Below are 23,183 nucleotides of genomic sequence, written 5' to 3'. Positions count from 1 at the left end.
TGGGGGATTGTGGCTGGTTTGGGAGTACATCCATACTGCAGCCCCCAGTACACCTGGCTCTGTGTATATGTGACACCCATTGCAGTGACTGGGGGAGGGATTATGGGGGATTGTGGCTGGTTTGGGAGTACAGCCATACTGCACCCCCCAGTACACCTGGCTCTGTGTATATGTGACATCCATTGCAGTGACTGGGGGAGGGATTATGGGGGGTTGTGACTGGTTTGGGAGTACATCCATACTGCAGCCCCCAGTACACCTGGCTCTGTGTATATGTGACACCCATTGCAGTGACTGGGGGAGGGATTATGGGGGATTGTGGCTGGTTTGGGAGTACATCCATACTGCAGCCCCCAGTACACCTGGCTCTGTGTATATGTGACACCCATTGCAGTGACTGGGGGAGGGATTATGGGGGATTGTGGCTGGTTTGGGAGTACAGCCATACTGCACCCCCCAGTACACCTGGCTCTGTGTATATGTGACATCCATTGCAGTGACTGGGGGAGGGATTATGGGGGGTTGTGACTGGTTTGGGAGTACATCCATACTGCAGCCCCCAGTACACCTGGCTCTGTGTATATGTGACACCCATTGCAGTGACTGGGGGAGGGATTATGGGGGATTGTGGCTGGTTTGGGGGTACATCCATACTGCAGCCCCCAGTACACCCGGCTCTGTGTATATGTGACACCCATTGCAGTGACTGGGGAGGGATTATGGGGGTGTGGCTGGTTTGGGGGTACATCCATACTGCAGCCCCCAGTACACCTGCTCTGTGTATATGTGACACCCATTGCAGTGACTGGGGGAGGGATTATGGGGGATTGTGGCTGGTTTGGGAGTACATCCATACTGCACCCCCCAGTACACCTGGCTCTGTGTATATGTGACACCCATTGCAGTGACTGAGGGAGGGATTATGGGGGGGATTGTGGCTGGTTTGGGGGTACATCCATACTGCAGCCTCCAGTACACCTGGCTCTGTGTATATGTGACACCCATTGCAGTGACTGGGGAGGGATTATGGGGGGATTGTGGCTGGTTTGGGGGTACATCCATACTGCAGCCCCCAGTACACCTGGCTCTGTGTATATGTGACACCCATTGCAGTGACTGGGGGAGGGATTATGGGGGGATTGTGGCTGGTTTGGGGGTACATCCATACTGCAGCCCCCAGTACACCTGGCTCTATGTGTATGTGACACCCATTGCAGTGACTGGGGAGGGATTATGGGGGGTGTGGCTGGTTTGGGGGTACATCCATACTGCAGCCCCCAGTACACCTGGCTCTGTGTATATGTGACACCCATTGCAGTGACTGGGGGAGGGGTTATGGGGTATTGTGGCTGGTTTGGGGGTACATCCATACTGCAGCCCCCAGTACACCTGGCTCTGTGTATATGTGACACCCATTGCAGTGACTGGGGGAGGGATTATGGGGGATTGTGGCTGGTTTGGGGGTACATCCATACTGCAGCCCCCAGTACACCTGGCTCTGTGTATATGTGACACCCATTGCTGTGACTGGGGGAGGGATTATGGGGGAATTGTGGCTGGTTTGGGGGTACATCCATACTGCAGCCCCCAGTACACCTGGCTCTATATATATATGTGACATCCATTGCAGTGACTGGGGAGGGATTATGGGGGATTGTGGCTGGTTTGAGAGTACCTCCATACTGCAGCCCCAGTACACCTGGCTCTGTGTATACATGACACCCATTGCAGTGACTGGGGAGGGATTATGGGGGGATTGCGGCTGGTTTGGGGGTACATCCATACTGCAGCCCCCAGTACACCTGGCTCTGTGTATATGTGACACCCATTGCAGTGACTGGGGGAGGGATTATGGGGGATTGTGGCTGGTTTGGGGGTACATCCATACTGCAGCCCCCAGTACACCCGGCTCTGTGTATATGTGACACCCATTGCAGTGACTGGGGGAGGGATTATGGGGGATTGTGGCTGGTTTGGGAGTACTTCCATACTGCAGCCCCCAGTACACCTGGCTCTGTGTATATGTGACACCCATTGCAGTGACTGGGGGAGGGATTATGGGGGATTGTGGCTGGTTTGGGAGTACATCCATACTGCACCCCCCAGTACACCTGGCTCTGTGTATATGTGACATCCATTGCAGTGACTGGGGGAGGGATTATGGGGGTTGTGGCTGGTTTGGGAGTACATCCATACTGCAGCCCCCAGTACACCTGGCTCTGTGTATATGTGACACCCATTGCAGTGACTGGGGGAGGGATTATGGGGGATTGTGGCTGGTTTGGGGGTACATCCATACTGCAGCCCCCAGTACACCCGGCTCTGTGTATATGTGACACCCATTGCAGTGACTGGGGAGGGATTATGGGGGTGTGGCTGGTTTGGGGGTACATCCATACTGCAGCCCCCAGTACACCTGGCTCTGTGTATATGTGACACCCATTGCAGTGACTGGGGAGGGATTATGGGGGTGTGGCTGGTTTGGGGGTACATCCATACTGCAGCCCCCAGTACACCTGGCTCTGTGTATATGTGACACCCATTGCAGTGACTGGGGGAGGGATTATGGGGGGATTGTGGCTGGTTTGGGGGTACATCCATACTGCAGCCCCCAGTACACCTGGCTCTGTGTATATGTGACACCCATTGCAGTGACTGGGGGAGGGATTATGGGGGGATTGTGGCTGGTTTGGGGGTACATCCAGACTGCAGCCCCCAGTACACCTGGCTCTATATATATGTGACACCCATTGCAGTGACTGGGGGAGGGATTATGGGGGATTTTGGCTGGTTTGGGGGTACATCCATACTGCAGCCCCCAGTACACCTGGCTCTGTGTATATGTGACACCCATTGCTGTGACTGGGGGAGGGATTATGGGGGAATTGTGGCTGGTTTGGGGGTACATCCATACTGCAGCCCCCAGTACACCTGGCTCTATATATATGTGACATCCATTGCAGTGACTGGGGAGGGATTATGGGGGATTGTGGCTGGTTTGAGAGTACCTCCATACTGCAGCCCCAGTACACCTGGCTCTGTGTATACGTGACACCCATTGCAGTGACTGGGGAGGGATTATGGGGGGGTTGCGGCTGGTTTGGGGGTACATCCATACTGCAGCCCCCAGTACACCTGGCTCTATGTATATGTGACACCCATTGCAGTGACTGGAGGAGGGATTATGGGTGGATTGTGGCTGGTTTGGGGGTACATCCATACTGCAGCCCCCAGTACACCTGGCTCTGTGTATATGTGACACCCATTGCAGTGACTGATGGAGGGATTATGGGGGGATTGTGGCTGGTTTGGGGGTACATCCATACTGCAGCCCCCCAGTACACCTGGCTCTGTGTATACGTGACACCCATTGCAGTGACTGGGGAGGGATTATGGGGGGATTGTGGCTGGTTTGGGGGTACATCCATACTGCAGCCCCCAGTACACCTGGATCTGTGTATATGTGACACCCATTGCAGTGACTGAGGGAGGGATTATGGGGGGATTGTGGCTGGTTTGGGGGTGCATCCATACTGCAGCCCCCAGTACACCTGGCTCTGTGTATATGTGACACCCATTGCAGTGACTGGGGAGTGGTTATGGGGGGATTGTGACTGGTTTGGGGGTACATTCATACTAAAGCCCCAGTACACCTGGCTCTGTGTATATGTGGCACCCATTGCAGTGACTGGGGGAGGGATTATGGGGGGATTGTGGCTGTTTTGGGGGTACATCCATACTGCAGCCCCCAGTACACCTGGCTCTGTGTATATGTGACACCCATTGCAGTGACTGGGGAGTGATTATGGGGGGATTGTGGCTGGTTTGGGAGTACATCCATACTGCACCCCCCAGTACACCTGGCTCTGTGTATATGTGACACCCATTGCAGTGACTGGGGGAGGGATTATGGGGGGATTGTGGCTGGTTTGGGGGTACATCCAGACTGCAGCCCCAGTACACCTGGCTCTGTGTATATGTGACACCCATTGCTGTGACTGGGGGAGGGATTATGGGGGAATTGTGGCTGGTTTAGGGGTTCATCCATACTGCAGCCCCCAGTACACCTGGCTCTTTATATATGTGACATCCATTGCAGTGACTGGGGAGGGATTATGGGGGATTGTGGCTGGTTTGAGAGTTCCTCCATACTGCAGCCCCAGTACACCTGGCTCTGTGTATACGTGACACCCATTGCAGTGACTGGGGAGGGATTATGGGGGGATTGCGGCTGGTTTGGGGGTACATCCATACTGCAGCCCCCAGTACACCTGGCTCTGTGTATATGTGACACCCATTTCAGTGACTGGGGGAGGGATTATGGGGGGATTGTGGCTGGTTTGGGGGTACATCCATACTGCAGCCCCCCAGTACACCTGGCTCTGTGTATACGTGACACCCATTGCAGTGACTGGGGAGGGATTATGGGGGGATTGTGGCTGGTTTGGGGGTACATCCATACTGCAGCCCCCAGTACACCTGGATCTGTGTATATGTGACACCCATTACAGTGACTGAGGGAGGGATTATGGGGGGATTGTGGCTGGTTTGGGGGTGCATCCATAATGCAGCCCCCAGTACACCTGGCTCTGTGTATATGTGACACCCATTGTAGTGACTAGGGAGGGATTATGGGGGAATTGTGGCTGGTTTGGGGGTACATTCATACTGCAGCCCCCAGTACACCTGGCTCTGTGTATATGTGACACCCATTGCAGTGACTAAGGGAGGGATTAAGGGGGATTGGGGTTGGCTGGTTTGGGGGGATATCCATACCGCAGCCCCCAGTACACCTGGCTCTGTGTATATGTGACACCCATTGCAGTGACTGGGGAGGGGTTATGGGGGAATTGTGACTGGTTTGGGGGTACATTCATACTGCAGCCCCAGTACACCTGGCTCTGTGTATATGTGACACCCATTGCAGTGACTGGGCCCGCCCCCCCCCCCCCCTCCCTCCTCCTCCAAGCAAGGTCCTTATGCCATTTCACTCATTTGTCTGCCTACACTAATTAGTTAAGGGACAGCTGCTACCCTCCTCCCTCCACCCTCCATATCCTTCACCGTTTAGGTTCCCTTTAAGGATTTGTAGCATAAAAGCCAACGCACATTGGCTGGGATTTGAACCCGGGTCTCACTGTGTGGTGGGCAAGCACCCTAACCGCTGTACCACAACAGTACTAACTGAAGCTGGCCTAGCATTTACTATTTATGCTCAATGCAATAGAAACATTAAGTTGCTTAAAGGGAACCTTAACTGAGAGTGATATGGATGTTTCCTGTAAACAATACCAGTTGCCTGGCAGTCCAGCTGATCTCTGTGACTGCAATAGTGGCTGAATCACACCCTGAAACAAGCATGCAGCTAATCCAGTCTGACTTCAGTCAGAGCACCTGATCTGCATGCTTGTTCAGGGGCTGTGGCTAAAAGTATTAGAGACACAGGATCAGCAGGCGATTCAGGCAACTGGTATTATTTTAAAAGGAAAAATCCATATCCTTCTCCGTTTAGGTTCCCTTTAAGGATTTATAGCATAAAAGCCAACTCACATTGGCTGGGATTTGAACCCAGGTCTCACTGTGTGGTGGGCAAGCACCCTAACCACTGTACCACAACAGTACTAACTGAAGCTGGCCTAGCATTTACCATTTATGCTCAATACAAGAGAAAAAGTAGACAGTAAGCCAGCACCTATTCAGTAGGAGACCTTAGGCAAGTCTTCCTAACACTGTTACTGCCTATAGAGCATGCCCTAGTGGCTGCAGCTCTGGTGCTTTGAGTCCACCAGAAGAAAAGCGTGATATAAATGTTATTTGTCTTGTCTACTTTTTCTCTTGTATTGAGCATAAATGGTAAATGCTAGGCCAACTTCAGTTAGTACTGTTGTTGTACAGTGGTTAGGGTGCTTGCCCACCACTCAGTGAGACCCGGGTTCAAATCCCAGCCAATGTGAGTTGGCTTTTATGCTACACATCCTTAAAGGGAACCTAAATGGTGAAGGATATGGATTTTTCCTTTTAAAATAATACCAGTTGCCTGAATCGCCTGCTGATCCTGTGTCTCTAATACTTTTAGCCACAGCCCCTGAACAAGCATGCAGATCAGGTGCTCTGACTGAAGTCAGACTGGATTAGCTGCATGCTTGTTTCAGGGTGTGATTCAGCCACTATTGCAGTCACAGAGATCAGCTGGACTGCCAGGCAACTGGTATTGTTTACAGGAAACATCCATATCACTCTCAGTTAAGGTTCCCTTTAAGCAACCTAATGTTTCTATTGCATTGAGCATAAATAGTAAATGCTAGGCCAGCTTCAGTTAGTACTGTTGTGGTACAGCGGTTAGGGTGACTTGCCCACCACACAGTGCAACCTGGGTTCGATTCCCAGCCATGGTATGTAAACTGGTTTTTGAAATAGTATAATTATAATAATATAATTAGGGTGGAGGGTGGGCCTCCAGGTATTAGAGCCCTTGAAACATGTTTTCTATCATTTTTCCAGCCGGTAGAATTTTTTCTATTTTTCAAAGTTCGCCTCCCCATTGAAGTCTATTGCGGTTCGCAAACTTTTTCGCGAACCGAACCTTTTGCGGAGGTTCGCGAACCGAAAATCGGAGGTTCGTGACATCTCTAGCCCTTACACAGCCTGGAGGTGTGGTTGGTCATTGTCCTGTTGAAAAATATATGATGGTCTAACTAATAGCAAACCGGATGGAATAGCATGCCACTGCAAGATGCTGTGGTAGCCATGCTGGTTCAGTATGCCTTCAATTTTGAATAAATCCCCAACAGTGTCACCAGCAAATCACCCCCACACCATCACTCCTCCTCCTCCATGCTTCACGTGGGTACCAGGCACGTAGAGACCATCCATTCACCTTTTCTGTGTCACACAAAGACACGGTGGTTGGAACCAAAAATCTCAAATTTGGACTCATCAGACCAAAGCACAGATTTCCACTTGTCTAATGTCCATTTATTGTGTTCTTTAGCCCAAACAAGTCTCTTCTGCTTGTTGCCTGTCCTTAGCAGTGGTTTCCTAGCAGATATTCTACCATGAAGGCTTGATTCACACAGTCTCCTCTTAACGGTTGTTCTACAGGTGTGTCTGCTGCTAGAACTCTGTGTGGCATTGACCTGGTCTGTAACCTGAGCTGCTGTTAACCTGCGATTGCTGAGGCTGGTGACTCGGATGAACTTATCCTCTGCAGCAGAGGTGACTCTTGGTTTTCCTTTTCTGGGGCGGTCCGCATGTCAGCCAGTTTCTTTGTAGCATTTGATGGTTTTTGAGAGTGCACTCGGGGACACTTTTAAAGTTTTCCCAATTTTTCAGACTGACTGACCTTAATTTCTTAAAGTAATGATGGCCACTCATTTTTCTTTACTTAGCTGCTTTTTCTTGCCATAATACAAATTCTAACAGTCTATTCAGTAGGACTATCAGCTGTGTATCCACTTGACTTCTCCACAATGCAACTGATGGTCCCAACCCCATTTATAAGGTAAGAAATCCCACTTATTAAACCTGACAGGGCACAGTTGAAAACAATTTCAGGTGACTACCTCTTGAAGCTCATCAAGAGAATGCCAAGAGTGAGCAAAGCAGTAATCAAAGCAAAAGGTGGCTACTTTGAAGAACCTAGAATATGACATATTTTCAGTTGTTTCACACTTTTTGGTTATGTACTATACCTCCACATGTGTTCATTCATAGTTTGGATACCTTCAGTGTGAATCTACAATGTTCATAGTCATGAAAATAAAGAAAACTATTTGAATGAGAAGGTGTGTCCAAACGTTTGGTCTGTACTGTATATGTGACACCCATTGCAGTGACTGGGGGAGAGATTATGGGGGGATTGTGGCTGGTTTGGGGGTACATCCATACTGCAGCCCCCAGTACACCTGGCTCTGTGTATATGTGACACCCATTGCAGTGACTGGGGGAGGGATTATGGGGGGGTTGTGGCTGGTTTGAGGGTACATCCATACTGCAGCCCCCAGTACACCTGGCTCTGTGTATATGTGACACCAATTGCAGTGACTGGAGAGGGATTATGGGGGTATTGTGGCTGGTTTGGGGGTACATCCATACTGCAGCCCCCAGTACACCTGGCTCTGGGTATATGTGACATCCATTGCAGTGACTGGGGAGGGATTATGGGGGATTGTGGCTGGTTTGGGGGTACATCCATACTGCAGCCCCCAGTACACCTGGCTCTGTGTATATGTGACACCCATTGCAGTGACTGGGGAGGGATTATGGGGGATTGTGGCTGGTTTGGGGGTACATCCATACTGCAGCCCCCAGTACACCTGGCTCTGTGTATATGTGACACCCATTGCAGTGACTGGGGAGGGATTATGGGGGATTGTGGCTGGTTTGGGGGTACATCCATACTGCAGCCCCCAGTACACCTGGCTCTGTGTATATGTGACACCCATTGCAGTGACTGGGGGAGAGATTATGGGGGGATTGTGGCTGGTTTGGGGGTACATCCATTCTGCAGCCCCAGTACACCTGGCTCTGTGTATATGTGACACCCATTGCAGTGACTGGGGGAGGGATTATGGGGGGATTGTGGCTGGTTTGGGGGAACATCCATACGGCAGCCCCCAGTACACCTGCCTCTGTGTATATGTGACACCCATTGCAGTGACTGGGGAGGGATTATGGGGGTGTGGCTGGTTTGGGGGTACATCCATACTGCAGCCCCCAGTACACCTGGCTCTGTGTATATGTAACACCCATTGCAGTGCCTGGGGGAGGGATTATGGGGGATTGTGGCTGGTTTGGGGGTACATCCATACTGTAGCCCCGAGTACACCTGGCTCTGTGTATATGTGACATCCCATTGCAGTGACTGGGGGAGGGATTATGGGGGGATTGTGGCTGGTTTGGGGGTACATCCATACTGCAGCTCCCAGTACACCTGGCTCTGTGTATATGTGACACCCATTGCAGTGACTGGGGAGGGATTATGGGGAGATTGTGGCTGGTTTGGGGGTACATCCATACTGCAGCCCCCAGTACACCTGGCTCTGTGTATATGTGACACCCATTGCAGTGACTGGGGGAGGGATTATGGGGTGTGTGTGGCTGGTTTGGGGATACATCCATACTGCAGCCCCCAGTACACCTGGCTCTGTGTATATGTGACACCCATTGCAGTGACTGGGGGAGGGATTATGGGGGGATTGTGGCTGGTTTGGGGGTACATCCATACTGCAGCCCCCAGTACACCAGGCTCTGTGTATGTGTGACACCCATTGCAATGTACAACTATTCTCTTACTAGGTTCTGTGAAAAAAACATATGAAAATCCATGTAAGCCCTCTATGTGATATACAGTGTTTCCTGTAACAGAAAATGTTTTCAGCACTATGTCACAGCATAATATAAGCAAGGACATCTGTACTCAATGACTAATTGCAATTGCTGATATACATTTAGCACATGATGGAGTCTCCTGTAATTGTTTATCATCTTCTTTGTGTCTTCAGTCTGGATTATAATAAACAGACCCCACACATAAGGGGTGATAGAAGGCATCCTGGGTTTTCCAATAAGTAAAAAGCACCCCTTGTAACACTGACATAGATGGGACAGAATACATCTGTAATGATCTGCTCTGCTGTCTGCACAGGCAGACAGCTTTTGACCATTTTCTAGGTCTGAGTGCTTAAGGTCCCTGGAAAAGAGACCTGTCTTCACTCTGCAAGTTTCAGAGTTGCTGTTCTGGTGAGGAATTTGCATCCACTTGTCATGCGAATTGCTTAGCTGCTTCCTTTGATGGCTTGCAGTATAAATACCATTTCCTCCCAGAATTCCTTGCTGGTCATGATGGTTTGTTCCTGCTAACTTGCCTGGAGTCTCAGCCCTCTGCTCATTGTTGGCTATTATTGCTATCTTAGAGTAGTTATCCTTGGGAGTGCACTAGCTTTCCTTCTAGCTTAGTGAGGTTGTTATGATCTGTTTTGCCTTGTTCTGTCTTTCTGTTGCGATTGTTCTGTCGCCAGCGGCGGCTGACAGAAAATCGCTCTGTCTCTTTGGATTGCATTCGCCCTAGCGTTAGAGGCGGTGGATCTCTCTGTATTCTGTCTAGGAGTGTAGCCAGAGCTGCGGTTGCTACTGGCTACTCCTTCTGTCTGTCTTGTTGTGCGGATCACACTCGCTCTTGCGGAAGAGCAGTGGATCCTTTCAGTCCTGTTCCCGTGTACGGATCGCACTCGCTCTTGCGGAAGAGTAGTGGATCCTATCTGACCTGTTCCTGTTGTCTGTTTATCTGTCGGTGTGGAGCAAACGCTTGCTGTTGCCTGAGGTAAGGCAACCGATTCGCAAGCGTTTCTGTTATATGTTTGTTTGTGTTTTCTGTGTTCATTTGTTAGTCAGGGTTGGCGCGTTTTGTCTCTGTTGCGCTTCTCATGCAGAGACCGCGCCATTAACGTGATTTGTCGCTGTTGCGCTTCTCGTGCGGCGACCGCGTTTAGCTAGTGCGTTTGTTATTTTCCTTGGCGTTCTGATTATTGTTGTTTGCTGTGTCTTTCTTACTACACCTATGCTCTGTCTTTACTCAGTCTTGTGTCGCTATTAGCAATCGCCATTCTTGTGATTGCTTCCCACTTCTTCGCTGTTTTGTGTTCACCGTCGCCAGGTGGCGACTAGATTGGTGGACATACATACATTCTGTCTCTGAGCTCTCTCTCTCTCACTAGGGTCTATCTTGCCTTGTATTGCTTCCCCTCGTACAATTCCTAACTGGCATCTGTGGCAGTGCAGAGGGTTTATTCCTCTGCACTCCACAGCTCCATCTGCCGGTGGGAATTCCCCTCTACAGGTGCATTGCACCAAAGCTGGTTTCTGTTATTCAGACGCTTGTGGAGGATCTCCGCAGTGTCAGCGCACATCTTTTGCGCTGACCACGGAGATAATTCCACAATCGTTACAGTATGACCAGCCAAACCGAAATTCCCAGTGTAGGGGGAATTTCCGATTTGTATGATTTTGTCGATTATGGTTCTTATACCTTTAAGAGGTTTAAAAAACTAGACTCTGAAACCAAAGAGGACTTCCTGTCTGAATGTGTAAGATTCTTTCTGAATCCTACCTTTCAAATTACTGATCCGTCCGCATGGGCTCTCCAATTGGCTTGTGTTCTATTGCAGGGGGATCTGTTTTCGTGGGCTTATGAAAAAATCATTCCTGGAATGATAATCCTTATCAGTTTCTTACATTGATTTTTTCCCATTGGTTTAAACTGCATTGTTTGCCATCTGTTCTTGATGTGTGTGTACCTGCTAATCAGTCAGCTGTTCTATCCCTTTCATGCAAAACCATTTAGTGTGACAATCAGTTTAATGTCCCTGTATCTAAAGCAACTGAATGTGATAAATCCAGAGAGACTTCTCAGTCTCAGGTTTTGTTGCCCCAAGCAAAAGCATATGTGGATCCGGTGATAGGCAGAATTATTCAGTATATTAAAGGAGTAAGAAAATGTATGCATGTTCCTGATTCCAACCCGTATGAGTGTTACCTTGATACAGGGTTGTTTGAGCCTCCATTTACTCAGTGGGAGATTGGGGCTTTGATTGAGGAGTTCGAGATTGGAAGGCGTTCTGTGATTTTTACAGCGGAGAAAGCGAAGAAATTCTTAATGCTTGAGTTAATTCTGTGTACACTGATGAGTGTGACGAATGTTTTGTGGATCCGGCGATTTGTGTGTGGCAGACGATTTTGGATGAATTGCACACACACTCCAACCAATTTACTCCAATAAAGAGACACAGTTATCAGATGATTGTTTCTGCCTTTCTGGGGTAAAGGAAGTGAGTTTAGACACTGTGCGATCTGAAATGAATGGGTGTACTACTGTGGTTGACACTTGTGTGAATTCTGAAAGATTCTCTCCTGCTTGTGTGGAGTTTGAATCTGTGCGATCTAATGCCTGTTTCTCAGGCGTTCCTGCAGATTATGATCAACATGAATGTGTCAGTTTTGTCAAAGATATGTGGCATCCTTTGTCATTTAAAAACAGATCTTTTTCTCCCAGTAATTTTTTAAGATCTTCCATCTATGATCCTGCTATGGGGAAAATTCCTAAACTATGCAACCTCAAGAGTAATGTTAATATGACTAATAAAGTTCCTCATGTTGTTGTCGCAACTTCTTCTGCAAATAAACCTATGTCTCACTCTGTTCACACCATTGAAAGCTTGTTGTCAGATGAAAATTGTTCCAATATTTCTGTCCTGAACACCTTGCAGGTTGGTCCTCAGATTGCGGAAGCTTGCGCTTTATAAGCTTCAGCTTCACAACCAAAGATGATCTTAGATGCGCAAATTTTGCGTTCTGACTCCTTGGATTCGACATTGTTATCCGAGTCTAAGAGTGAGACACCGCTTTGGTTGTGCGAATCTGATACTGAGGGATCTTTGCTTTGTCCAGAGAATATTTCTGTGAGCCTGCCCTGTACCATGAATGAATCTATGATGTCCACTCGCATTGACATTTGTGAGTCCCTTTCTTGCTCTGAAGAAAGTACTGACTTCCCACCCTGTACTCTGGATGAGTCAATGTTACCTTGCATAAAATCTCCTGCAGGGAGCCCAGAGGCTCGTCTAGGTATTACAACTAGTCTCATCTGTTTTTCTGCCATTTCAGAATTGCAGTCTGGTTTGACTGCTATGAAGGATTCTGCCTGCAGTGAAACTAGACTCAGGGAGTCAGGGTTGGTTTCACTAGATATTCCTGTGCATCCTGTTCATGAAGATGAAATTCAGTCACAACGTATGGTAAAACCATCCCTGGGACATCTGCCCTGTCCGCAGAATGTATTTGATGTTCGGCCCTGTAACATGGATAGTTCAGAATCCTTGATTACTTTGTCAGAAAACTTGGGAAATGATGCTCCTGAGGTTTTGTTTGATGTTCTGGAGGTCTCTGAGTTCCTCCCAAAGGGTGCAGAACTTTTAGGAGATGCCTCCTTCCCCACAGGGCCGTCTGAGGTATTGCCCACTTCAGTAGGCATTGCTGTTATACTGACTACTTTTGCAGCTCTTGTGGAGCTTCAGTCATGCGTAGTCAATGATGAGTTCTGGTTAGATACAATTACAGTCACAGAGACTTCTAAGTCTGAGTCCAAGTCTTCTTTTGAAAAACCAGTACTTGTGACCACTACTCGTGATGATTCTTTGCCCGGTCCTGGTTTTGGTCTTGTCGTGACGGACTCAAAGGTTGGCAGTTCTTCGACATGTCCTGAGGTTTATCTTGTGCTAGTGTACCCCGATGCTCTCTGTGAGCCAGAATGCCCAAGTGTGTCTCGTTACCAGCATGCTCAGATGCTTCCTCGGTGGAGACATGTTCTGATATTGCCTGCCTGCCTGCATGCCCAGAAGTGGTCCCTGAAAGCCCTGATCTTGATGGTTGCCCTGGTAATCCTGAATCCAGAATTGTCATAGGTTCCATAGGGGTTCTTGATAGTTCTCCATGTGAGCCTGGTGAGCATTCTGGCCTCTTGGGATCTCTGCGGAGCTTCAAAGTGTTCTGGGAGATTCTGGGAGAAATTTTTCTTGGTACCCTGGATGGGATCAACAGTGGCTTTTGTGTTGATAGGGACACTTCGAATAGGTATTGTGGGAGGTTTGGTATTTTTGGACGGTCCCTGGAAGGTGGTGGGTATTGCTCGGAGAGTTTGGATGGGTTCTTCTCTGGCACTCACAGTTCTGATGGAGGTTACGCTGAGGCTCGTAGTACTGATGGGCATGTTTCAGTGGCTTCTGCTTCCGATAAGTTCAGTTTCGGGAGGATTGACTCTGGAATTGGGCCTTGTCGGGCTGACCCGACCTTCATTAGTGTTCAGTCAGACTGTTTTGGTGGAAATATCAGTTTTGTGGGATGTCTGGAAGCCGTCCCTAGAGGGGGGGGGGGGGGGGTACTGTAATGATATGCTCTGCTGTCTGCACAGGCACACAGCTTTTTGACCCTTTTCTAAGTCTGAGTGCTGCAGGTCCCTGGAAAAGAGACCTGTCTTCATTCTGCAAGTTTCAGAGTTGCTGTTCTGGTGACTAATTTGCATCCACTTGTCATGCAAATTGCTTAACTGCTTCCTTTGATGGCTTGCAGTATAAATACCATTTCCTCCCAGAATTCCTTGCTGGTCATGATGGTTTGTTCCTGCTAACTTGCCTGGATTCTCAGCCCTCTGCTCATTGTTGACTATTATTGCTATCTTAGAGTAGTTATCCTTGGGAGTGCACTAGCATTCCTTCTAGCTTAGTGAGGTCGTTATTATCTATTTTGCCTTGTTCTGTCTTTCTGTTGCGATTGTTCTGTCGCCAGCGGCGGCTGACAGGAAATCACTCTGTCTGTTTGGATCGCACTCGCCCTAGTGTTAGAGGCGGTGGATCTCTCTGTATTCTGTCTAGGAGTGTAGCCAGAGCTGCGGTTGCTACTGGCTACTCCTTCTGTCTGTCTTGTTGTGCGGATCGCACTCACTCTTGTGGAAGAGTAGTGGAACATATCTTTCCTATTCCTGTGTGCGGATCACACTCGCTCTTGCGGAAGAGCAGTGGATCCTTTCAGTCCTGTTCCCGTGTACGGATCGCACTCGCTCTTGCGGAAGAGTAGTGGATTCTATCTGACTTGTTCCTGTTGTCTGTTTATCTGTCGGTCTGGAGCAAACGCTTGCTGTTGCCTGAGGTAAGGCAACCGATTCGCAAGCGTTTCTGTTATATGTTTGTTTGTGTTTTCTGTGTTCATTTGTCAGTCAGGGTTGGCACGTTTTGTCTCTGTTGCGCTTCTCGTGCGGATACCGCGGCATTAACGTTTTTTGTCGCTGTTGTGCTTCTCGTGCGGCGACCGTGTTTAGCTAGTGCGTTTGTTATTTTCCTTGGCGTTCTGATTATTGTTGTTTGCTGTGTCTTTCTCACTACACTTATGCTCTGTCTTTACTCAGTCTTGTGTCGCTATTAGCAATCGCCATTCTTGCGATTGCTTCCCACTTGGTCTTCGCTGTTGTGTGTTCACCGTCGCTAGGTGGCGACTAGATTGGTGGACATACATACATTCTGTCTCTGTGCTCACTCTCTCTCACTAGGAGCCTATCTTGCCTTGTGATTGCTTCCCACTTGGTCTTCGCTGTTTTGTGTTCACCATCGCCAGGTGGCGACTAGATTGGTGGACATACATACATTCTGTCTCTGTGCTCACTCTCTCTCACCAGGGGCTATCTTGCCTTGTATTGCTTCCCCTCGTACAATTCCTATGTGGCATCTGTGGCAGTGCAGAGGGTTTATTCCTCTGCACTCTACAGCTCCATCTGCCGGTGGGAATTCCCCTCTACAGGTGCATTGCACCAAAGCTGGGTTCTGTTATTCAGACGCTTGTGAAGGATTTCCGCAGTGTCAGCGTGCATCTTGTGCGCTGACCACGGAGATAATTCCACAATCGTTACAACATCCCATTTAACCTATTCTGACAATGTGGGGGATGGATGTCCTCCTGTGTGAGTCAGTTTGCCGTGTGATGTGACCTGAACTCGCTGTCATAGGGCTGTACATGGTTCACTAATATCTATGATGTTCCAGCTACGGTCTGTATGTGGTAATAATGGAATATTCATATGTCACCTATACAGTAGATTAAATTAAAATAAAATTGTGTTGTGTAACATAGAACAAATAGTATTCCTTATGAGCAATAACACTTTACTGCCCCCTAACTGTGGGCATATGTATGGACAGCATTTTTAATTCTAGGATTTTTAAGAGAAAGCAGGACATTTGGGCGCATGAGACAAGTGGACAAAAAGGGCGCCACCATTCACTCCCATAATAAATATTGTTTGACGGGTGCCGAACAGGAAAAAAAGGTGCACAGAGATTATTAACGTTTTCAAACTGTGCTTGTGATGATTTAAGTTTACAAAATGCGCCCATGACGAATTACGTTTACAAATATACTAAACATATCTATTGTATTTAACTAAAACGTTATTTACAATTTTATCACTTACTGTTTGTAAAACATTTTTATTCACATAATAAAGTGATCAGTAAGTACATTGTAATATATTTTTTACTGTCACTATTTGTAAAACATTCAACCCAGGAAACAGGTCGCAGCAACCACTGCACCTAGTGTTATCGGGAGCAGGACACCAAAGAGCCAGGAAAACGTGGTAGATAAGAATTACGGGGTCCGTTAAAAATGGCGCCAGTTATCGTAGTTAAAAAACGGCGCCCCATAGAGAACCACTATCGCTAGTTATTTTTCGTTTTTGACAGCTAAAAAACGGCGCCGACTTTAAAAACAAAATTTATTGTTTATATTTATATTTGTATTGCTCCCAAACGATATTTTTCGTTTTATATTTATATTTGTATTGCTCCCAAACGATATTTTTCGTTTTAACCCTTGCTTTGCTGCCGTTTGGAAAATATCTGCCCGCCGGCTTTAATGTTTAATAGCAAAGCCCCCTTAAAAGTTAAAAACACCAAATTTGCAGGGAATGTTAAGAAGAAAATTGTGAACAAGAGGAAAAAAAGACCTTATAGTTTTTGAGAAAATCGATTTTGAATATTCTTCTTCTGACCGTGGGTAAATTAAACGCCCGCCAACTTTGGCGGTTAATAGCAAAGCCCCTTTAAATGCCAGAAACACCAAATGTGTAGGGAATGTTAAGAAGAAAATTGTGAACAAGAGGAAATTTTTTTTTTCAAAAAGACCTTATAGTTTTTGAGAAAATCGATTTTAAATCTTCAAAGAGGAAAATGTATCTATTTAAATCGCGTAATGACATTTCCGTGGCGGAAACAATTCCCGCCGACTTTAGCAGTTAATAGCAAAGTCCCCTTAAATCCTAGCAACACCAAATTTGCAGGATATGTTAAAAAGATACTGGGAAACATTATTTAAAAAAAAAATTTGAAACATTTTATTTATTTATTTTTTTAATTTAAATTTTTGGGATATGTTCAGAGTGTGGGAAATTTTTTGAAAAAAATGACGTGGGGTCCCCCCTCCCGAGCCTCTGTAACCCCTTGTCCCCCATGCAGGCTGGGATAGCCAGAATGCGGACCCCCGGCCGACTGGGGCTTCGCACCCTGAGCTATACCAGCCCGCATGGTCCATGGTATGGGGGGGCTTCGGGGGGGAGGGGGGGCTAAGCCTTCCCCTCCCCCCCGGAACCCGGAGCCCTTGTCCAATCCATGGACAAGGGGCTCTTCCCCACTTCCGGTGCCCCAGGAGGAGGTGGGGGCGACGACTCCCTGGGGGGGGGGGTTCATGGTGGCATCTGGGAGTCCCCTTTAAGAAGGGGAACCCAGATGCCTGCCCCCCTCCCAGGAGAAATGAGTATAGGGGTGCACCCCTTACCCATTTCCATAAAGGGTTAAATGAAATAAAAACGCAACAACGAGAAAAGTCCTTTAATGTTCTAAATTAACCAGAAATACTTACCTGTACCTTTAAGAAAAAAATCCGAAGCCAATTAGGTCCCACGACAGTATCCTCCATCTTGCGATCTTCAGAAATACTTACCTGTACCTTTAAGAAAAAAATCCCACGCCAATCAGGTCCCACAACAGTATCCTCTATCTTGCGACCTTCTGTTACATCTTGATTGAAGATCTCCGCCGCCCCGACGCCACACACGCCGCCTCCGCCGCACTGCTCTCAGCTATACTAAGTATAGCTAAGAGCAAAAAACATCTTTAAATTTTAGCTCCAATGGTCCCCATTGGTTCCTTAACAGACCAATGGGGATCAGGAGGATCCCCATTGGTCGATAAGGAACCAATGGGGAGCCTTGGAGCCAAATTTTAAAGATGCTTTTTGTTCTCAGCTATACTAAGTATAGCTGAGAGTGCATCAGACGCATTAGCGCTGGCTGCCGCTGCCCTCCCTGCCTCTCTCACACCTGTCACCCTCACCCATGCTGGCACCCATGGGTGCATTGGGTGCCAGCATGGGTGAGGGTGACAGATGGGGGGAGGCAGGGAGGGCAGCGGCAGCTAGCGCTAATGCGTCTGTATAGACGCACTCTCAGCTATACTTAGTATAGCTGAGAGCAGTGCGGTAGGGGCGGCGTGTGTGGCGTCGGGGCGGCGGAGATCTTCAATCAACATGTATCAGAAGATCGCAAGATAGAGGATACTGTCGTGGGACCTGATTGGCGTGGGATTTTTTTCTTAAAGGTACAGGTAAGTATTTGTGGTTAATTTAGAACATTAAAGGACTTTTCTCGTGGTTGTGTTTTTATTTCATTTAACCCTTTGTGGAAATGGGTAAGGGGTACTTTGTACCTCTATACTCATTTCTCCTGGGAGGGGGGTGGGCATCTGGGGGTCCCCTTCTTAAAGGGGACTCCCAGATGCCACCATGACCCCCCCCCACCCATAAATGAGCCGGTTCTTTTTGTATTGAATCAAATGAATCGATTCATTTGATTCAATACAAAAAGAACCGGCTACTAAAGAGCCGGTTACTATACCTTAGGATGCGTCCTGTGCGGACGTATAGCTGCCAGCTCCGCTGTCTCTCCCCGTCTGCCTGCACCTGTCACCCTCACCTAGGGTGGCACCCATGGGTGCACCAGGTGCCAGGCTAGGTGAGGGTGATAGGTGAGGAGGCGGGGAGGACAGCGGGAGCTGTGCTATGCATCCCTACGCAGGACGCATTGTAAGGTATAGTATTCTAATTGGCGTGGGAGATCTTCAATCAAGTTAATTGAAGATCGCAAGATAGGAGGATATTGTTATTTGTTGGATCATTTCCGAGGATATATTGGCGTGGGAACATTTTTTTAAAGGTACAGGTAAGTATTTGTGGTTAATTAAGATTATTAAAATACTTTTCTCGTGGTTGTGTTTTTAGTTCATTTAACCCTTTGTTGAAATGGGTAAGGGGTGCTTTGTACCCCTATACTCATTTCTCCTGGGAGGGGGGAGGGCATCTGGGGGTCCCCTTCTTAAAGGGGACTCCCAGTTGCCACCATGAACCCCCCCCCCCAGGGAGTCGTCGCCCCCACCTCCTCCTGGGGCACCGGAGGTGGGGAAGAGCCCCTTGTCCATGGATTGGACAAGGGCTCCGGGGGGGGAGGGGGAGGCTTGGCCGCCCCTCCCCCCCAGAGCCCCCCCATACCATGGACCATGCGGGCTGGTATAGCTCAAGGTGCGAAGCCCCAGTCGGCCGGGGGTCCGCATTCTGGCTATCCCAGCCTGCATGGGGGACAAGGGGTTACAGTGGCTCGGGAGGGGGGACCCCACGTCGTTTTTTTTTTTAATTTATTTTCCACACTCAGAACATTAAAAAAATAAAAATTGATACCAAATTAAAAAAAAAAAACGACGTGGGGTCCCCCCTCCCGAGCCTCTGTAACCCCTTGTCCCCCATGCAGGCTGAGATAGCCAGAATGCGGAGCCCCGGCCAACTGGGGCTTCGCACCCTGAGCTATACCAGCCCGCATGGTCCATGGTATGGGGGGGCTCCGGGGGGGAGGGGCGGCCAAGCCTCCCCCTCCCCCCGGAGCCCCTTGTCCAATCCATGGACAAGGGGCTCTTCCCCGCCTCCCTTGCCCCAGGTGGAGGCGGGGGGCGACGACTCCCTGGGGGGGGGGGTTCATGGTGGCATCTGGGAGTCCCCTTTAAGAAGGGGACCCCCAGATGCCCACCCCCCTCCCAGGAGAATGAGTATAGAAGTACAAAGTACCCCTTACCCATTTCCACAAAGGGTTAAATAAAATAAAAACACAACCACGAGAAAAGTCCTTTAATGTTCTAAATTAACCACAAATACTTACCTGTACCTTTAAGAAAAAAATCCCACGCCAATCAGGTCCCACGACAGTATCCTCTATCTTGCGATCTTCTGATACATGTTGATTGAAGATCTCCGACGCCCCGACGCCACACACGCCGCCCCCGCCGCACTGCTCTCAGCTATACTAAGTATAGCTGAGAGTGCGTCTATACAGACGCATTAGCGCTAGCTGCCGCTGCCCTCCCTGCCTCCCCCCACCTGTCACCCTCACCCATGCTGGCACCCAATGCACCCATGGGTGCCAGCATGGGTGAGGGTGACAGGTGTGAGAGAGGCAGGGAGGGCAGCGGCAGCCAGCGCTAATGCGTCTGATGCACTCTCAGCTATACTTAGTATAGCTGAGAACAAAAAGCATCTTTAAAATTTGGCTCCAAGGCTCCCCATTGGTTCCTTATCGACCAATGGGGATCCTCCTGATCCACATTGGTCTGTTAAGGAACCAATGGGGACCATTGGAGCTAAAATTTAAACATGGTTTTTGCTCTTAGCTATACTTAGTATAGCTGAGAGCAATGCGGCGGAGGCGGCGTGCGGTGCGTGGCGTCGGGGCGGCGGAGATCTTCAATCAAGATGTAACTGAAGGTCGCAAGATAGAGGATACTGTTGTGGGACCTGATTGGCGTGGGATTTTTTTCTTAAAGGTACAGGTAAGTATTTCTGAAGATCGCAAGACAGAGGATACTGTCGTCGTGGGACATAACAGATTATAGTGCGGGACCTTTTCCGAGGATAATGGCGTGGGATTTTTTTCTTAAAGGTACAAGTAAGTATTTCTGAAGATCGCAAGATGGAGGATACTGTCGTGGGACCTAATTGGCTTCGGATTTTTTTCTTAAAGGTACAGGTAAGTATTTCTGGTTAATTTAGAACATTAAAGGACTTTTCTCGTTGTTGCGTTTTTATTTCATTTAACCCTTTATGGAAATGGGTAAGGGGTGCACCCCTATACTCATTGCTCCTGGGAGGGGGGCAGGCATCTGGGTTCCCCTTCTTAAAGGGGACTCCCAGATGCCACCATGAACCCCCCCCCCCAGGGAGTCGTCGCCCCCACCTCCTCCTGGGGCACCGGAAGTGGGGAAGAGCCCCTTGTCCATGGATTGGACAAGGGCTCCGGGGGGGAGGGGAAGGCTTAGCCCCCCCTCCCCCCCGAAGCCCCCCCCCATACCATGGACCATGCGGGCTGGTATAGCTCAGGGTGCGAAGCCCCAGTCGGCCGGGGCTCCGCATTCTGGCTATCCCAGCCTGCATGGGGGACAAGGGGTTACAGAGGCTCGGGAGGGGGGACCCCACGTCATTTTTTTCAAAAAATTTCCCACACTCTGAACATATCCCAAAAATTTAAATTTAAAAAAAAAAAAAATAAAATGTTTCCAAATTTGGTGTTGCTAGGATTTAAGGGGACTTTGCTATTAACTGCTAAAGTCGGCGGGAATTGTTTCCGCCACGGAAATGTCATTACGCGATTTAAATAGATACATTTTCCTCTTTGAAGATTTAAAATCGATTTTCTCAAAAACTATAAGGTCTTTTTGAAAAAATTTTTTTACCTCTTGTTCACAATTTTCTTCTTAACATTCCCTACACATTTGGTGTTTCTGGCATTTAAAGGGGCTTTGCTATTAAACATTTATTAAACATTAATTTTCCCACGGTCAGAAGAAGAATATTCAAAATCGATTTTCTCAAAAACTATAAGGTCTTTTTGAAAAATTTTTTGGTGTTTTTAACTTTTAAGGGGGCTTTGCTATTAAACATTAAAGCCGGCGGGCAGATATTTTCCAAACGGCAGCAAAGCAGGGGTTAAAACGATAAATATTGTTCAGGCAGGACAAAAAAAAAAGTTTTAAAACGATAATTTTCGTTTTTAAAGGTCTGCACTATTTTGTCGGGCAGAAGGGGGCGCCATTATTTTGCCGGCACCATTTTTCACTGGACGCAAGAATTACGCTGCACCAATTTCATAATGAAAGTCCAATTTTTGCTGAGGCATTTGTGGACAAACAGCAATACAGCTCATGGGTATCAAAGCAAACTTACTGCTCCTTAGTCATAGCTAATGATCAGGTGATACAGACAGGAATATGTAGGAACAAAGTCCCACCCAAGGGGTGGTATCAGCTGTGTTAAAGGGATATACACCTGCAATACAAACATCAATAAAATGACATCAGTCATAGTGATATATGCATAAAAACATATTATACGGTGAATGTACAAAAATACAAAAGTATTTTTGTACATTTGTGCATCTGCCTCTCTTGGTTCACAGTCAGAGGCTCATTCAGATGCGGTTATGCCATCTGTAAATACTGTAGGGTTCACAACCAAACTCAGGAGGTAGTATCTGTTTCACAGAACAAGCCCTTTCCATTAAAACAATATATTAATTGTGGATCCTGCAATGTGGTTGTCAGGCTTGTAAGGTTAACCCCTAAAGGTCAGGCCGTATGCCTATATGACTGACCCAGCCCTAACACCTGCGACAGAACTCCTACCTAACATAAACTATAACATACCCTGCAGGTAGATGTGGCATACACACTGACTTAACCTCCCTGGCGGTGCATTTCTGTCTGGAATTGAGTCAAAAGCAGTACATTTATTTCAAGAATTTTAGGCCTTCAATTTTTCAGTCATAACTCACCAAAATATGTCTGACTAAAAGCCTGGTAGACATTCTGCATATAAATAAAAGAATGGAACACAAATTTGTTGATTTATTAAAGGGACTCCGAGCTCTAAATAAAAATGAAATTGGTACTCACCTGGGGCTTTCTCCAGCCCACCGTAGGTCGGGAGGTCCCACAGCGTCCATTCGGCTCTTCTCCCAGGGCTTGGTCATAAATGGCTCCCCGGCGGCTCCCGGGGACACTGGGCCTGAGTGTCGGGCTTCTTCTTCAAACGTCACGTCTGTCGTCACCACGCCGGCCACCTCGCGTCATCACGGCGGCCGGTGTGACAGTACGGCACATGCGCGATTAAACCGCGCATGCGCAGTACTGTCACGCCAGCTGCCGTGGTGACAACAGACATGACGTTTCAGGAAGAAGGAGCCCGACACTTGGGCCCAGTGTCGCTAGGAGCCGCCGGGGACAAATTTATGACCAGGCCCTGGGGGAAGAGCCGAATGGATGTCGGAGGACCTCCCGACCTACACTGGGCTGCAGAAAGCCCCAGGTGAGTACCAATTTCGTTTTTATTTGGAACTTGGAGTCCCTTTAAATTTATGAATAAACTTTAAAAAATTGTGAAAGTGCACAAATAAGTCAGGCTGAGAGTAGTGAAAATCCAGACAAAAATCGGTAACTGTAATTAGATATACTGTCATCCTGTGCTTTCAAATTATCTTATCTACCATCTGTGCC

At 48.1% G+C, this 23,183-nt stretch overlaps 1 protein-coding gene across 5 annotated transcripts in view; it reads left to right on the top strand.

The window, feature by feature from the left end:
• LOC137532579 (NACHT, LRR and PYD domains-containing protein 3-like) overlaps nucleotides 1–23,183 on the top strand; it is a 1,034,343-nt gene that overhangs the window by 680,084 nt on the left and 331,076 nt on the right. The gene's annotated exons all lie outside the window — the stretch shown is intronic.

This window comes from Hyperolius riggenbachi, chromosome 1, assembly GCF_040937935.1.
Source record: "Hyperolius riggenbachi isolate aHypRig1 chromosome 1, aHypRig1.pri, whole genome shotgun sequence".
Lineage (NCBI taxonomy): Eukaryota > Metazoa > Chordata > Amphibia > Anura > Hyperoliidae > Hyperolius > Hyperolius riggenbachi.
Note: the sequence above shows the minus strand (reverse complement) of the source record. Positions and strands in the feature narration are given on the sequence as shown.